The sequence below is a fragment of the Balaenoptera ricei genome, chromosome 2, assembly GCF_028023285.1.
Source record: "Balaenoptera ricei isolate mBalRic1 chromosome 2, mBalRic1.hap2, whole genome shotgun sequence".
NCBI lineage: Eukaryota > Metazoa > Chordata > Mammalia > Artiodactyla > Balaenopteridae > Balaenoptera > Balaenoptera ricei.
In genome coordinates, this window is record NC_082640.1 from 2,256,043 (window position 1) to 2,275,137 (window position 19,095).

Genomic DNA, 19,095 nt, shown 5'->3' on the forward strand with positions numbered 1-19,095 from the left:
CACATTTGCTCCGTTTTTCTTATTGCAGGCAACATGCTATATATGTCAGGGTCTTTGCTAGATCAGCACTACGGTTCTGGTCCTGATATCTGTATCCATCAGCTTGAGCTATGTTATGTTGCAATAATAAATGGCTTCCAAAATCCTAGTGCCTTACAACATCGGATATTTATTTCTTGCTCGTGTACGTGTTGGCGGTACATCAACTTTCACCCTGCATTCTTCTGCAATACAGGCTAGGAGGGGCCCCTATCTTAGTCTTGTGGCAGAGGGAACAAAACAATGGCAGAAGCATACCAGGGCTCTGAAAACATCTGTTCAGACAATTGTATAAATTCCACTTGACAAAGAAAGTCACATAGTGAACCTCAGTGGGCAGCACGTCTGTTCTCCCTCCAGGCAGGACCTTCTAGGCGTGTGCCTAGTAGCAAGGAAAAGCAAATATTTGGAATAAATAGTACAATAATACCATCTGGTCCAGTCTTTTTTTTAAATCTTCTTTAAACCGATTCATCCAAAACTGGGATTTGTCTTTTTCACGCTATCCTGTTCTAATGAAGTAAGAGGTTGTCATGTGACATCTCTTTCCTTACCATCCCTGTCTCTTCAAAGAGTGCGTGGCCTGGATCCCCAAAAGGTAACTGAACTTCGATGAGCTCCTTTACCACTGCATTCTGTCCCAGATTATGAAGAAGATTCACCGCTACCCGTCCCAGCAAGGCACCAGCACTAACTCTCAGGTCCCCACTTTCCCCTGAGGTTCTTTTACGTAGAACCCCACTTCTGCTGCTGGGCGAGATTCCGAGGATGCTTTGGATGTGGTTTCATGTCCATCAAAGTCTGGGTGTCCACTGGTTTCTAGGCTGAGTTTCCCATGAGATCCCCGTTTCTATTACAACTCATGTATGTTTTCAAAAGAAGCCCCCATTACTGGAGATTGTATTCTAGCAAGCAGAAAAATCGGACGCAACTCTTGTCTCCAAATATTCTCTATTTGAAGACAAGGCAGGTACTGGGTTCTTCCTCTTCTCTAGCTGCTGACTGAGCATAAATTAATTTTGTTTACATTTTTAGGAACAGTCATTAACTCATGATTCATGCTGAAGAAAATGTTTCTATCTCTTCTGCTCTGTAAGGGTTTATTTTGGTTTCCTCATTGTTTATGTTGAAAGTTCCAAGACCCATGGGCTTCACTAAATCTGCAAAAGATCCATCATCTAAACAAACAGCACCTTTCTCTGGGTCTGTAGGGTACAGACTATTTATTTTTATCTGAGAGTAACCAGCATTCATTTATGCATTGGTTCCAGATGTTGCACCCAGAAAAGCTAAACTAGTCAGGGGGTAACCGTGCCCTCTTGGCTCCTGAAGTGTGAGGATACAGCCTCTTCATTCTGGAAGACGGCGGAAGCCGTGGCGCTTTGTGGGTGAGTAGGTGATGCTCTCTGAGGCATCTGTCCTGTACAGATTCTCAAACTGGCTACACAATCCAATCAGCTGGGTCTAGTCGTGTGTCTGTTTTGCACTACTTTGCTTTTGACTGGGTTGGGGAAAGTCCTAGAATTGGGGTTAATAGAAAAGCTCCCTCCCCTTGACTTGAGCTAGGTGGTCTGATGACCCTCCTGGGCTGTTCACACATGGTCCCTTCCCCTGCCGGGCACTCCTGGAGTTGCACTGCCCACCACCTTGTGCTCAGGTGGGCTGTAGGTGGAGCTTTAGCCCGTGAAACGTGAACAAAAGCCCGCCAGTGCTGGTGTGCAATTCGCTACAGCTCCTCTGACACAGCGGTGGTGGACGCATCTGGAGCTTGGGTCCCTGAGTGAAGGTAGGCTGAACTGGTCTGCCCTGGATGGATGGATGGTGTGAGCAAGAAACTAGCTTTGTGATGTTCAACCATTGAGATTCTGTGGTTATTTAGAACCGTAGTTAAACCAAGGCCATCTTGGGCCGTGAAATAACACGGTGACTCAAAATCCAAGCTCTTTTTTAACTCTGACCCAAAACCCAAGGGCCATAAAAGAGAAAATTTACAGATGACTACATTTTTAAAAGTCAAAACTTCCTAAATGGTGAGAGTCACCATACAAAAAGCAAAAGGGAAAAATTACACTGAAGGGAAAATATTTGCAACTCCTGGCCTAAAGTCTTGTTTCTCTAGTGTACGTGGAGCCACTGTACTTGCTGTTCCTCTACTTAAAACGCTGTTCCCACAGAGAGACGCGTGACTCAGGCTCTCATCTGCTTTCAGAGTTGGCTCAAATGCCGTCTTCTCAGATGGCCGAGACTTGAAGTTCTCATCACGCAGTTGCTGTCCTTTCCCTGCTTTATTCTCCTGATAATACATGTTCAATGTTGTGCCCATTTCTTTCTTTATTTATTTAGGTGTGCCCATCTCCATCCCCTGGGATGTTTGCTTTGCCTGTTTGCTTTACATACTGTTATGTCTCCAGCACCCAGAAAAGCTTTAGGTGCTCAACAAGGATTTGTCAAATGGATTAGCCAGGTCTGTTAAGTGAAAAAAGTACAAAACAGTATGAATTTTATGCTACCATTTGTGGAGAAGGGATTTTTCCCCCCTTACATAATCTAGACTGTTGGAAATCCTACAGAACAAACAAACAATTTTGTCAACAAATAAACTGCAAGGAGTGTAAAAGAATAAAAGTAAAGGGAGAATCTATAGATTAAAAGAGACTTAAGGGGAAAGGTGAGGGGGAGGGATAAATTGGGAGATTGGATTGGCATATACACACTACTATATATAAAAAATAGATAAGCAACGAGGACCTACTGTATAGCACAGGGAACTCTACTCAGTATTCTGTAACAACCTAAATGGGAAAAGAATTTGAAAAAGAATAGACATACGTATATGTATAACTGAATCACTTTGCTGTACACCTGAAACTAACACAACATTGTAAATCAACTATACTCCAATATAAAATGAAAATTAAAACATAAAAAATAAAAAATATATATAAAAAAGAGACTTAAAAGATGTATCCGCGACTGCACCATGTGTATTATTTGGCTCCTGATTCAAATAAACAAACTTTTTAAAAAGGCTGACATTTGTGAAGCCATTAGAAATTTGAATACTCCCTGGATGTTTTAGGTTTTTAAGAAATTGTTGTTAACTTTTAGGTTGTGATTATTGTATTTTGGTTATGTTTTAAAAGTCTTCATCCTTTAGGTAGACACCCAGAAATATTTAGAGATGAAATGCTGTGATGTCTGGGAGGGGGCAGGTCAGGTGTGGTTGAAGCAGGATTGTTCTTGAGGTGATACTACTTGAAGCAGGATGATGGGAACATGGGTTTCCATTATAGGATTTTGTCTGGTTTTGTATATGTTCATCGTTTTCCACAGCAAAAAGTTACAAAAGAATGTCCGTGTGTGTGTGTGTGCGCGGGCACACACACACACACACACACACACCCTATTGACTTGTATATGCATAATGTATCTCTAGAAAGAGCCGCGAGAAACCTATGATGGTTGTCTGTGGGTGGCGCGAGACACTGGGTAGTTATGAGTAGGAGGGTGGGGTTTTTTTTTAGTAAATTTATACGTATTTTTCCAATTTGGGACACTAAGAATGTATTCTCTATTCAAAAAATTATTTAATTTTTTTGAGCTGGTGCTCAAGCTCCCATATTCTTAGCTGTGTGACCTCAGGCAAATGTCTAACATCTTAAGCCTAAATTCTTCTCCTATGAATTGGGGATAACGGTGTCTCCTCCGGGAGATGAGGAATATAAAACACTTAGTGTAATATCCAGGATATGGTGAATTCTTCATAAGCTGTAGCTCTTTTCATTTTTACTAACCTTGAGTGAGGGATGGGGGAGCCAGGAGAGGGAACGGGAACCAGAGATCGCGAGCTTGGCCTAAAAGCTCGGAGAGAGAGACACATGTTTGGTTTTGGTGTCCGATGGCCTCGCCTTGATTAATATCAGCTGCGTGAGAGCAGACAGACCGTTATTTATCTTAGAGAAGATGACTTGGGTTGGTTCTCGGTCTGATTTTCATGTGCCTTTATTTTCAAATTGTGGTTTGAGGGCTGCCTCAGGAATTGGAAACAGCTGGGGCCTCTGAACCACAGAGTGGTCCTGCCAGGGCAATTCTTACCTTTTTAGGTCACAGCATTGTCTTCATCTGTAAATGAGTGAGTGAGGTCAGAGGACCGTCCAGGACCTCCGATTCTAACTCCTTGTTACTTCCCAGAAATATTCAGAAGTCTGTTTCCAATTGTCTCTGGAGGAGACTTCAAATTCATTCATTCATTCATTCATTCATTCAACCGTTTATTCAACAAATGTGTGCCAGACACTATTCCAGACACTGGAAATACAACAGTGAACAAAACATGTAAGTGGTCTGCGCTCGTAGGGCTTAAATTCTAGTAGTGGAAGATAAACAACACACGAGTGAACCAACCACCAATCCACAAATATCTAAATAATTTCTGAGGGTCACCAATACTAACAGGAAAATAAAATACCAAAGTGGCATAAAAAATAGTAGGGTGGTCAGGAAAGTTCTCATTCTAGGGGGGAATAGTTGAGCTGCGACCTTAATGATAAGACATGAGTCATGCAAAGATCTGGGAGAAATGGTCTACAAAACAATGCAATTTAAGTGCAAAATAATGGACTGTTCCGCTCTACTTGCCTGGTGTACGTACATTTAAGGGAACTCGCTGTACAGGCGCCCATTCACTCCCACAGCCTGTGCAATGGCTACATTAGAGGCTGTTTGTTACTTTAAACGCAGCTCCTCCAAGGTTCCTCCGCGAACTTCTCTAGTGATTTGAGTTACTAAAGTGTAAACACTATATTTTGACAATAGATCAATTTGGCAAACAAACGCCTTATTTCATTCTGAAAACCTTCCTAAGAACAAATCCTAAACATTGTGAAAGACTTGAGGGACAGTATCTAATTCTCAAGAAGAAAAGGAGAGTCTTTGGAATTTGCTTTTCCATTTATCTTATCTTCTTTCTTTTTTTCTGTTTTTTAATGCCTATGCCCTCAGAATCTTCACCCAGAAAAGAATGACAAACCTCTCCTGCTGACACCTTACCTTTTCCAGGTCACTTTCCTCCACTCTGGGTGGTCCTACAGGACAGAAACGTGCTCTCGGTGGAGCGGGACAGAACTCATCTTTCTGAGTAAACTCAGCCCCTCTCTGTCACACGAGCGCTGCTTTTGTAAACTTTATGGTACAGATATGCACATATTTCCTGCTGATTTTTAAGAACAGACTTAGTGAACGTAGAGCAATGAATTCAACCACTGGCGCTTGGCAATACAAACTCACACCCGGGTCACGTATGGCATTAACTCCACACCCCAGGTTGGGGTCAGGATCCGGGGACCACGTGGTGACATACGTGAACTGCACCAACCAATTGACAAAAGTGTGTCGTCAGGGCCAACGTACCCAGTGGGGACAGTGTCCAGGGCCCATAGTACTTTTGTGTGCCCAGGACCCACAAAAATGTCCTAATTTCATTTAAAACCAGAAGGAAAAAAATACACAATTTTAGGCCAAATGAGAAGTTAATAGATATTATCAATATATTCGTCTTTATACCCAAACAGTTATAAAATATAATCTTTTTAATGAAGGAAGGTCCTTTGAAGGCCAAAGAGCCCAGGGCCGTCGGTATTGTTCAGGGTTAGTGATGAATAATGCAATAATAAAGTTGCATATTTACTATCTCTGATCAGGAGAGGATTTGCTAGAGGCAGAACATTTTAATAACGTTATTTTTTAAAAAGTCACTTTGAGAGAGACGATTGACCACCTGGGGAGAGGCTTGTTGTGGCTTCTTCACTGGAAGGAGAACTTTTTTCCTGATTCCCGCCATCAGTGTTCCCCCTGCCCATTTTTGGCATCACTGACGGGACTGCAGCAGTCACCTTCCTCTCCGCGTCTCTCTCCTTCTCTCTTCCCTTCTTTCCTCCTGTCCTTTCACTTTATTCTCTCCCTCCCTCCTGGTTTCCCTCCTTCCCTGCTACTGTGGCATGCTTTTCCCTGTGCCTGAGGTGACACCGAAAGGGAAAACGCAGGCCCAGGAATCAGAATACACACACAGAAGGACGTTCTTGTGATGTAGCTGAGGTCCCAAAGAATGCATCTCCTATCCTTTTTATGTGCCAGGCAGTGTGTGTGTGTGTGCGTGTGTCTCTGTGTGTGTGTGTGTGCGTGTGTTTCTCTGCGTGTGTGTGCACATGTGTGTCTCTACATGTGTTAGCGCGTGTGTCTCTGTGTATGTGTGTGTGTCTCTGTGTGTGTGTGCGTGTGTCTGTCCGTGTGTTACTCTGCATGTGTGTGTCCCTGCGTGTGTCTGTGCACGTGTGTCTCTGCATGTGTGTGTGTGTCTCTGCGTGTGTGCGCACGCGTGTGTCTCTGCATGTGTGTGCGCGTGTCTGTGCCTGGGTTTCTCTGCGTGTGTGTGTCTGTGTGTGTGTGTGCGCGTGTGTGTCTCTGTGTATGTGTGTGTCTCTGCGTGTGTGTGTGCGCGTGTGTCTCTGCGTGTGTGTGTGCGCGTGTGTCTCTACGTGTGCGTGCGCACGTGTGTCTCTGTGTGTGTGTGCGCATGTGTGTGTTTAGCAGAATCCACCTGCTTCAGTCTCTCCGGAAGCCTTGCTATAAATTTTGTCACACCGCTTCCCTTCAAAATATCCTAAAAATATACTTCTGTGGTTTGACAGCAAGCTGAGAAACATGACAGCCGAGGACACGGAATTAATGAAAGTCATAAAGTTTTACCTCCACGACATGTGCTCTTGAGATCATGAAGCTGTAGTCAACGACAAGCAGCGACTGACTGCAAGCATGGGGTGAGGAAATTCGTCTCTGCGTTTTGCTCTAATCTGGGCTGCAAAGTGGGCATAGTAAAGCCTTGGTGGCAAAACTTGGAGTTTGTAAATAGACATGATTTAGACTTTTAAGAAAATGGGGTCGGGCAAGGGCTGGTTGCTGGGCGAAAAGAAGGTCCTTGCTAAGTTTTTAAGCCCCCGGATTTATGAAAATTCTGAAAGGTAACGTGGTCAGGTGGGAAGTTGAATCCATGTATCAACGCTGGCTCTGCACTTGCTACAGTATCGATGGCTTCCTGGGCATGGCCAGGCCCTGACCTCTTTTGGGGGGTAGTGAAGTTTCTGGAACTCAGCTTTCTCAACTCTGAAAGTGCACAGTGACCTAAAAGAGAAAGTTTGCACCTCTAAATTATTGTGACTAATAAGTTACATGGGTCTAATACAAAATAAACATATTTGATAATAATGTGATTCTAAAACAACCTTTTATTTCTTGTAACTACTTGATGTCAAGCAATTAAAAATTACATGACATGTAACATTATTTGGTATCTAAAATATCTGCTTACTTGAAAATGGGAGGAAAAAACAAAAATACAGGGGGAGAATGGAATAGGTGAAACACAGGGCATCTTTCAGGACGGTGAAACTATTCTATAGTGGCGGATACATTACGCTATTCATTTGTCAAAACTATCCTATTCATGGCACAGCATTAACCTTAGTATATGCAAATTAAAAAAATCATTTAATAAACAATAAGTTCCCCTGTATAGCACAGGGAACTATATTCAATATCCTGTGATAAACTCTAATGGAAAAGGATATGAAAAAGAATGTATGTATATGTATAACTGAATCACATTGCTGTACAGCAGAAATTAACACAACATTGTAAATCAACTATACTTCAATAAAATAAATTTTAAAAAATCATTTAGGAGGTCAGAGGATCCCAGGATGGAAGGCAGGCTGTGACAAAAGAATCTAACTGTGCTACAAATGTATGACACACCTTCCCTGGAGGGGGTTGGAGGAACGGTGATCAAGTAACTTTGGGAATGAGTGGACACTCTAAGACTAAAGGCAAAAGGAGCTGCTCATAAGCACAGGACTCTAGGTGTAAAGTTGTCTCCCATGAGGATGTGGGTTAAGAATTCTGAAGCCACAAGATGTGTAAACTGGAACTGAATCGTGAGGTCAATGTCCAGGGGATGGCGGGAGCCAGGTTTCACACCGTTGGGTTGTAAGGTTACGGACCAGCAAGAAGCAGAGGCGAGAATAATCCATGTAATGTTGGATCAGAGGTGGAGACAGGGGGTAGCTTAATTTAGATACAGATGGTTACACGGTCAGGTTAGTACACACGCATAGATTCTTTGGCTCTGTTTGCTGGGAGGTCCTAGAAGAAATGACTCCCCAGGAATAACAAGCCCCCCACCAAGATCTAGTCTTGGTTTCTAACACCATTCTCCGATAGAACGGAGCAGGGCTTCTTGGAGAAACGGCTGTTTCTAGAAAGAGCTGGGGCAGGAAATACACAAGATGAGCTTAGAGCATTTTGGAGTGCTAACAAACAAGGGCGGGCTAAAGAAACAAAACTCTCCCAGAATAAGCCCACACACACACCAATGGGGGCTCATCTAAGGGACCCAGGAACTGCTGAAGGAGTTCCCAATGACCAAGGTTGAGTAATTTTAGCAACAAAATAAATAACGTAATATTGTATACACATATTTGTACAACGTAGAGTATAACTATTCATGAGTCCATCATGATATAAATTAAAAATTGAATACATTTTTAAATTGAAGTATAGTTAATTTATAATGTCGTGTTAGTTTCAAGTGTACAGCACAGTGATTCAGTTATATATATATATATATATATATATATATATATATATATTTTTTTTTTTTTTTTTTTTTTTTTTTCAGATTCTTTTCCCTTATAGGTAATTACAAAATCTGGAGTAGAGTTCCCTGTGCTACACAGGAAGACCTTGTTGGTTATCTATTTTATATACAGTCGTGTGTATATGTTAATCCCAAACCCCTAATTTACCCCTCTCCCCCAACACTTTTTTTTGTCACCATTTTCTTTTTTTTTTAATTGGGGCATAGTTGTTTTACAATGTTGTGTTAGTTTCTACTGTACAGCAAAGTGGAGTAGAGTTCCCTGTGCTCTACAGCAGGTTCTCATTAGTTATCTCTTTTATACATATTAGTGTACATAAGTCAATCCCAATCTCCCAGTTCATATCCCACCCCTCCTTCCCCACTTGGTGTCCATACATTTGTTCTCTACATCCATGTCTCTATTTCTGCCCTGCAAACCAGTTCATCTGTGCCATTTTTCTAGATTCCACATATATGCGTTAATATACGATATGTTTCTCTCTTTCTGACTTACTTCACTCTGTATGACAGTCTCTAGGTCCATCCACGTCTCTACAAATGACCCAATTTTGTTCCTTTTTATGGCTGAGTAATATTCCATTGTATATATGTGCCACATCTTCTTTATCCATTCGTCTGTTGATCCCAATACATTGTTTTAAACGGAGGAGAATAGACATGGTTCCCACGCAGAAGAATTCCAAATGACTCCTGTAGACACTGCCTTGTCAAGGAGGAACATCACTCCCGTCCCTCAAGTGTGGGCTGTGACTTCATAGTGACTTCCCTCCAAGAGGACAGCATGGAAAGGGGAGCCCGCAAGAGTGGCTTTGCAATGGAGAAATCTGATAGCCACAACCTCAGCCAGGCGCTCAAGGTCAACAGCAACATAAATCACATTGATAGTACCTGCCCTCAGTGTGATGTGATGAGAAGGGCACCTGACTTCTGTGGCTTTCCTCCCCAGACGCAGAACCCCTGTCTAACCACAAGGAGAGCATCCAACAAACCCAAATAGAAGAACATTCCTTAAAATACTGGACCTGTACCCCTCAAAACTATCAAGATCACCAAAAACAAGGAGACTCTGATGAGTCAAGAGGAATCTAAGGAGACAGGATTAAGTGTGACGTGGCGTCCTGGATGAGATCCTGGAACAGAAAGAGAGTGGGCGTTAGGTAAAAACTAAAGACATCTGAATAAAATCTGGACTTCAGTTAGTGATGTAACGATGCTGGTTCATTCACTGTGACAAATGTTAATAATTCTGTAAACCGGGTATGGGCACGTGGGGCTCTGGAGTATCTTTGCAACTTTTCTGGAAATTCAAAATTGTTCTAAAATGAAACGCTAATTTAAAAAATAAAAAGCAAGAATACTGCTTATCAATTCTCTTTCCAAAATCTGGAAATTCATCTGCGTCCTCCTTTCCTTGGTTCACAGGCCTCTGAGAGCTCTGGTTGGCTCTGGCCACTCCTTTCTTTCCAGAATTTCCCCTGCAGCCTTGGACTCTGCAGTAGCTCCTGTTCGACTGTAAATGACCTTTGTTGGGTGAATTTCTGAGATTTTCACAGCACAAAGTGTCTTCTGACTATCTGTGATCATCCATGGGCATCCCCGCCCCCATCCCGTCCGTATCGCATGGCCAAGGCCACCATGACCTCACTGACTAGGCGTTCGGGCCCAGCAGGCAGAGCTCACCACTGCCACGCACCACGCACCACGGCATATGGTTCCTTGCTCAGTACAATGGCCTGATTTTGTACATGGATGATCATAAAGCTATCCTTCGGGGGAAGTTTTATTGTTTGGATTCTTCTGGTGTTTGGGCCTTACTGTGGTTGCACGTGGCGTCATCTCGGATCTAGGGAGCGGAGTTGACCGTGCCCGCCTCGCTGGGTCGCTGAGAGACTATAGATGCTGAGGCAATGCCTGCCGAAAGTGCCACGGCTCTTGGCACGTACAGACTCACAGTAGATGCTCTGCCCTCTCTTCCCACCCTCCTGAGCACAGAGGGGTATGTGACCCAGAACAGGGTTCCCCCAATTGTGTTCTGCCCATCACTTTTAGGACCCAAGATAATGTGTGTAAACACATACGTTTGGGAAATTCCTGCACCATACCCTTCTCTTGGAGTTTGCAATGTGCATTTTGGCCTGTTGGAGGCTCGGAGAAGCTTAATTTTCTTTAACTAAAATCCCCCAGACGCACTGAACTCTTACTGTGTGTGATGTATCCACCCCTGAACCAGTAGAAATCCTTATCTAGTCAAGCACAGGAGGCCAGGCAGAAGGTCGGAGGAAATAGAAGTTTGAAGACTAAACATCTACCAAGCAGATGCAGACGTTGGCCACTAGCTGCTCATAAAGCAATCGTAAGGGTGGCGTGGGACAGCATCTGTGCGAGGCCCCGAGCAAGGCCAGCCGCTGCTGGTTGAGGCACTTTTACCCTGGAAGGGCAAGGGTTGGGATGGGTGAGGGCTCTGGGAAACCATGAAGTCCTGTTCTGCAGGTTCACACCGTGAGCTAAGCGCCAGCTCTGGGGCAGCAGAAGCAGCTCCAGAAGAGCCTTCCCTGCCTAAGGCCACTGCCCACACCGTGGTGTCAGGTGGCGGGAGACGCAGGCAACCCCAGACCTCTGTGGGAGGCTCCAGCACTGTGCTGTCGACCTGATGGAGAGGCCTGGGATGGCTTCTCTTTCACCCTCGAGGTTTTCTGATCCTCCTGGGAAGTGATTGGCTGTCTTTCTGGGATCCCTGTGTTTACTGAGATAAATTAATCCTTGCATGATCTGCTTAAGAGGAGGTAACTCCAGAGTGTGTGTCTGCCCAGATCCCAAAGCCTCTGAGAAGAAAAGCAGAGCGTTTCAAAGCAGCCGCAGGGAGACTGAAGTGTAAATGTGGTGGCCCTTCGCCTGCTGGAAGGTTAAGCCCTGTGGTGTTTTATAGGCAGAGTCATAAATAGTCATAATCCCTCTCTTGGGTCGACTTAAAAGCCTCAGGGACAGACAAAACTCAGAATGAAACACAGAATTGGAGGTTCAAACATGTCTAGGGAAATCCTCCTCGTATGAGACAATACCTACGGATCACCCTACATCCTTAGTCTCAAATTCTCCTTTTCTATAATGTAAATGCAACAAATCCACAGGCGTTGCATTTCAGTTATTTCCATAACCTGATCCACAGTCACAGAGCTTTTTTGATCTGGGTCTAGTCTAGCTGCTTCACTGAATAACTCTAGATGACAAATATTTTCTCTGGTCTTTGCCCTTGTAAAGTGATTTGTTGTTATAAAAGGTATCTTACTGTGGATCTTTAGTTTTGAGGGCAGGAACTAGGGCACGTCCTTGAGGCTGTGGGCCCTGCTCTAAACCCCAGTTTCTCATCTGTGAAATACTTGATTTTGGATTTCTGGCCCCTGGGAACTGTGAGAGAATATTTTCTTTTGTTTTAAATCACCAAGTTGGCGGGAATTTGTCCCAGCAGCCCCAGGATACGAATCCAGCCCTGACATGGGGGAGATGTGGGTTTGTTCAAAGAACCGAGGGAGGACCTGTGAGCAAGGGTAACCTAAGATGAGTGTGGGAGTCGGGGTCCAGGCCACAGGAGGTCTCAGAGACCCTGGGGGGAAGTTTGGGTTGTTTAAGTACAATGAGAAGCCACGGAAACATTGGAAGCAGGAATGATAATGACGTACGTTTTAAAAAGAGACCGTTCCAGGGAGGAGAGGGAAGAGACGCAGGGAAGTTGATGCCAAAGCAGGAGTGAGAGATATTAGCTGCCTGGACGAGGCTGGTGGAGGAGATGAGGGGAAGCCCATTAGATCAAGATGTATGGGGGAGAGAAAGTTGACAGGACTTGCTGACGGATTGGATACAGTGGTAGAAGAAAGGAAGAAACCAAGGGTGATTCCTAGGTGTCTGGTTCAAGTTGAAGGAGTGGATTGTGATGAAGCCTAGAGGGAAAACAGGTTTGGAGCAGTGGATGGGGTCAAGAGTTCTTGACATACATACACTATTGATACTATGTATGGAATGGATAACTAATGAGAACCTACTGTGTAGCTCAGGGAACTCTACTTGGTGCTCTGTGGTGACCTAAATGGGAAGGAAATCCAAAAAGGAGGGGGTATGTGTATACGTATGGCTGACTCACTTTGCTGTACAGTAGAAACTAATACAATATTGTAAAGCAATTATAATCCAATATAAATTTTTAAAAAAATTCAGCTTGGAACATGTGAAGTCTGAGATGGCTGTGGATTGTCCAGAGAGACACGTCAGACAAGTGTCCGAATGTACAAAGCCGCAGCTCAGGAAAGACAAAGGCTAAAGACATAGTAATTAAGGAATCACTCTAGTGTATATAAAGCTTGGGTCCCCAAGGGGGACACAGAGAAGACAGCTCAGAACTGAACCTTGAGAAATACCAAGAATTAGAGATTGGGAAGAAGATGATCCAATAAAGGAGACAGAGGAAGGCCAGTGAGATGGAGGGAAAGCTCGGAAAGGATGCCGTCCCAGAGGCCAAGGGAGGCACGTGTCCACAGTAGGAGGTGTGCTCAACTTCTACACATGCTGCTGAGAAGTTACATAAAACAAGGCCACAGAACTGTCTTTTTGATTCAGCAGCACAGAGATCCCTAGAGACCTTGCCCAAAGCAATATCAGGTGAGTGGTGAGGGTGGACACCAGATTGGGGGGTGGAAGAATGCATGACTCACAATAAATTCCAGATGGAATGAAAGGGAAAACATAATAACAAAACCATGAAAATATTGTAAGCAAATATAGGAGAATTTTTTTTATAATCTTGGGGTAGGAAGGCTTTGAAAGAAACAAAATCAAAACACATAAAAATGAATACATTTGACTGCACCATCAATAATTAAAAATTTCTATATGATAAAAAAAAACCATACACAAATTTTAGGGGAAAAATGAGCTATGGATTTTGACATGCAAATATTGTATATTTACAACATATAACTGAAATGGGATTTGTATTCAGAATTAATAAAGAATTTCTATGGGCCAATAAAAAAGGATAAATAATCCAATAGCAAAACTGGCAAAAGAAACAAAAAGGCATTTCACAGAAGAGGAAAACCAAGTGGGCAACATATATACGAAAAGATGTTCCACTTTGTTAGTGATCAATCAATAAAGTGATTGGGGCTCACTTTATTAGTCCCCATATTCATATTGTACTGGGGACTGGGCATTCTCAAACAGGGTTGGTCATGGTGGGAGTGTCAATTGGTACAGCCATGGAGGGCGATTTGGCAACATCCATTTACAAAATCCACTTTGTATAACATGCCCTCAGAAACACTTACATGTGTGTAGAAGGTGGTTAACTGCTGCGCTTGTAATAGACAAATGCAGCCAGGGAATCAGCTTTCCTTTCTGGAGCTCTGGGCCCTCTTGCAAACTCACGTGGAATTCAATTCCTTGAGGTTGTAGGACTGAGGTCCCTGTTTTTTGCTGGCTGTCAGCTGGGGGCTGCTGTCAGTCCTGGAAGCTGCCCACAGTCCCCGGCCACATGGGTCCCTGTCAACATGGCAGCTCACTTCTTCAAGGCCAGCAGGAGACTCTCTCTCTTCAGGAGCCCTTGGAGTCTTAAATTACATGGTGTATACAAGGGAGTGACCCTCCCATCAGGCAAGAGTGGACCCCCCTCAAGGAAATTATTAATAAAATCATGGAACTTATTCTGGTCTGGTGTGAAGTAAATAAGCGCCTTTGATGATTTCGGTTGTTCATTTTATTTCGTAAGAGATCAGAAGATACTCAGTTGTGTGGTATCAGTACTCGGTGTCTTTTATCTTCAACTTCTAAAAAAGATCAACTTATAGATCCCAACGCTTTACCTTTTGATCAGACCAAGGGCTAATCAAATTGAGCTATACTGAGCTACAAGAAAACACAATCCCTGAAACACTAAGCTTTCTGCTAGCTCGCTGCCCTGCGGCCGCTTGTACAAACATTTCCGAAGCTTCCTATCTCCCGCAGAGCCCAGGGAAATGCTGTCAAAAGCAAGTTGTGCAGGGGTTTGCAACCGGGGTTTTGTTTTTCTTCTTTTCCGATGTGGATAAGCTCATGGATGATGTAGGCCTTGATTAGGACTGAATAGGACCAGCAGTAGAAATGTATATATATAGGCCCGGGCTTTCCTGCAGAGTTTGTCCTCTTTGGAACTTTCACAGTGGAAAATAAAGGTATCCCTCTTCCCGCTGTTCCCTGTGGCTACAATAACACAAAGCTGTGTTCTTTGGACACTTTTTGCTTCCCCAGCAGTCCATAAGAGATTTCCGCTTTGTCATTAAGCCACCATCACCAGCAAATTGTTTTGTCAGTTGGCCAGAACCTCTAGATATGCCAGCATCACGTTAACAGGAAACTCCAGCTGTGCGTGTGGAGGTGGGGTGGCCGTGCCTTAAGGAAAGTTTCATTTTTGTTTCAAGTGCTCGTCATCTTTTATTGTGTCCAACAACATCAGATGAAAACATATCCAAGGGTGTTTCTACATCTGGAACTTAGTCATCCTGCTGAGGGTAGTCAAGGTGACTCCAGGGAATAACCAGGGAAAAGGATCAGGAAATCTTTCCGAGAGCCAGAGAAGGAATTCTTCATTGGACCAAGATGCGCAAAGGATCCTGTGTCAACCCCACACATGCCCTGGGAATAATCAGCCTCCATGGTGGCCCCAGTGCTCTTCACCTTTTCCAGCTGTAGTTCATGCACTGTTCATTTCTGTAGACCTGGGCCCTGCCCGGCATCTGCTCTGGCAGGAAGTGTATATGAAGTCTAACCAAGACCTGCTGATCCGCTGTACTCAGATCATTGGTGCCTGCCTGTGGCTTAATTTGCTTAACTCTCTGGACCCCCCTGTGTTCTTGGCCAATGCTTTCCTCCTAGTCTTTGATTTTGCTTCAACTGTCGAAACTCTGGCTCAACTACACTCAAGATCAGCTATGCTCTGACACTCTGGATCTTGGTTCAATCACCTCTACTCTAGCTTGGTTTTGTTTGTTTGTTTGTTTGTTTTTTAATTTAAGCTTAGGGTCTGAGTTGTGCACTGCTTATGATTGTCTATGGTACTGAGATTGTGATTTCTTTTTTTTAATTTTTATTTATTTTATTAAAAAAATTTTTTTTATACAGCAGGTTCTTATTAGTCATCAATTTTATACACATCAGTGTATACATGTCAATCCCAATTGCAAAATTCATCACACCACCACCTCACCCCCCTGCCACTTTCCCCCGTGGTGTCCATACATTTGTTCTCTGCATCTGTGTCTCAATTTCTGCCCTGTAAACCAGTTGATCTGTACCATTTTTCTAGGTTCCACATGTATGCGTTAATATACAATATTTGTTTTTCTCTTTCTGACTTACTTCACTCTGCATGACAGTCTCTAGATCCAGCCACGTCTCAACAAATGACCCAATTTCGTTCCTTTTTATGGCTGAGTAATATTCCATTGTATGTATGTACCACAACTTCTTTATCCATTCGTCTGTCGATGGACATTTAGGTTGCTTCCATGACCTGGCTATTGTAAATAGTGCTGCAATGAACATTAGGGTGCATGTGCCTTTTTGAATTATGGTTTTCTCTGGGTATATGCCCAGTAGTGGGATTGCTGGATCATATGGTAATTCTATTTTTAGTTTTTTAAGGAACCTCCATACTGTTCTCCATAGTGGCTGTATCAATTTACATTCCCACCAACAGTGCAGGAGGGTTCCCTTTTCTCCACATCCTCTCCAGTATTTGTTGTTTGTAGGTTTTCTGATAATGCCCATTCTAACTGGTGTGAGGTGATACCTCATTGTAGTTTTGATTTGCATTTCTCTAATAATTAGTGATGTTGAGAAGCTTTTCATGTGCTTCTTGGCCATCTGTATGTCTTCTCTGAAGAAATGTCCATTTAGGTCTTCTGCCCATTTTTGGATTGGGTTGTTTGTTTTTTTAATATTGAGCTGCATGAGCTGTTTATATATTTTGGAGATTAATCCTTTGTCCATTGATTTGTTTGCAAATATTTTCTCCCATTCTGAGGGTTGTCTTTTCATCTTGTTTATAGTTTCCTTTGCTGTGCAAAAGCTTTGAAGTTTCATTAGGTCCCATTTGTTTATTTTTGTTTTTATTTCCATTACTCTAGGAGGTGGATCAAAAAAGATCTTGCTGTGATTTATGTCAAAGAGTGTTTTTCCTATGTTTTCCTCTAAGAGTTTTATAGTGTCCAGTCTTACATTTAGGTCTCAAATCCATTTTGAGTTTATTTTTGTGTATGGTGTTAGGGAGTGTTCTAATTTCATTATTTTACATGTAGTTGTCCAGTTTTCCCAGCACCACTTATTGAAGAGACTGTCTTTTCTCCATTGTATTTCCTTGCCTCCTTTGTCGTAGATTAGTTGACCATAGGTGCGTGGGTTTATCTCTGGGCTTTCTATCTTGTTCCATTGATCTATATTTCTGTTTTTGTGTCAGTACCATATTGTCTTGATTACTGTAGCTTTGTAGTATAGTCTGAAGTTAGGGAGTCTGATTCCTCCAGCTCTGTTTTTTTCCCTCAATACTGCTTTGGCTATTCAGTGTCTTTTGTGTCTCCATACAAATTTTAAGATTTTTTGTTCTAGTTCTGTAAAAAATGCCATTGGTAATTTGATAGGGATTGCATTGAATCTGTAGATTGCTTTGGGTAGTAGAGTCAATTTCACAATATTGATTCTTCCAATCCAAGAACATGGTATATTTCTCCATCTGTTGGTATCATATTTAATTTCTTTCATCAGTGTCTTATAGTTTTCTGCATACAGGTCTTTTGTCTCCCTAGGTCGGTTTATTCCTAGGTATTTTATTCTTTTTGTTGCAATGGTAAATGGGAGTGTTTCCTTAATTTCTCTTTCAGATTTTTCATCACTAGTATATAGAAATGCAAGAGATTTCTGTGCATTCATTTTGTATCCTGCAACTTTACCAAATTCATTGATTAGCTCTAGTAGTTTTCTGGTGGCATCTTTAGGATTCTGTATATATAGTATCATGTCATCTGCAAACAGTGACAGTTTTACTTCTTCTCTTCCAATTTGTATTCCTTTTATTTCTTTTTCTCCTCTGATTGCCGTGGCTAGGACTTCCAAAACTATGTAGAATAATAGTGGTGAGAGTGGACATCCTTGTCTTGTTCCTGATCTTAGTGTAAATGCTTTCAGTTTTTCACCATTGAGAATGATGTTTGCTGTGGGTTTGTCGTATATGGCCTTTATTATGTTGAGGTAGGTTCCCTCTATGCCTACTTTCTGGAGAGTTTTTATCATAAATGGGTGTTGAATTTTGTCAAAAGCTTTTTCTGCATCTATTGAGATGATCATTTGGTTTTTATTCTTCAGTTTGTTAATATGGTGTATCACATTGATTGATTTGCGTATATTGAAGAATCCTTGCATCCCTGGGATAAATCCCACTTGATCATGGTGTATGATCCTTTTAATGTGTTGTTGGATTCTGTTTGCTAGTATTTTGTTGAGGATTTTTGCATCTATATTCACCAGTGATATTGGTCTGTAATTTTCTTTTTTTGTAGTATCTTTGGTTTTGGTATCAGGGTGATGGTGGCCTCATAGAATGAGTTTGGGAGTGTTCCTTCCTCTGCAAATTTTTGGAAGAGTTTGAGAAGGATGGGTGTTAACTCTTCTCTAAATGTTTGATAGAATTCACCTGTGAAGCCATCTGGTCCTGGACTTTTGTTTGTTGGAAGATTTTTAATCACGGTTTCAATTTCATTACAGGTGATTGGTCTGAATAGATATATGTATATGTATAACTGATTCACTTTGCTGTATACCTGAAACTAACACAACATTGTAAATCAACTATACTGCAATATAAAATAAAAATTAAACTAAATTTTAAAAAAGACAGAGTCAGGATAGCACCATAAAAACATGTAGTCCTGCTGACCACATCTTGTGTGACAATAGCTGTTAAAATAACTGTCATTCTGCAGCATTTCTGAGTTTAAAGAGCACCTTTAAAAAAATTTTTTTAAACAGTAATCAGAATCAATTAATTAATTAATTAATTTGTTTATTTATTTTTTGGCTGCACGGCTTGTGGGATCTTAGTTCCCCGACCAGGGATCGAACCTGTGCCCCTGCAGTGGAAGTGGGAGTCCTAACCACTGGACCGCCAGGGAATTCCCCCTAAAGAGCATCTTCGCATCTCATATTTAATTAATTCCAAAATGGTAAGATATATTTTTAACATATATTGTAACACTTCTGAAATCTCTGTGCATCTTGCAGTCAGTATTTTGCAATCACTATGGGCCAGGTGTCAGTTGTTACCT

General features: G+C 42.3%; 1 long non-coding RNA gene across 1 annotated transcript in view; it reads left to right on the forward strand.

The window, feature by feature from the left end:
• The first annotated feature begins 1,355 nt into the window (after positions 1–1,355).
• LOC132356503 (uncharacterized) overlaps positions 1,356–19,095 on the forward strand; it is a 33,851-nt gene continuing 16,111 nt past the window's right edge. Inside the window, exons 1-2 of the long non-coding RNA XR_009499895.1 lie at positions 1,356–1,427; positions 6,726–6,854. This is a non-coding gene — a long non-coding RNA (uncharacterized LOC132356503). The remainder of the gene's footprint in view (positions 1,428–6,725; positions 6,855–19,095) is intronic.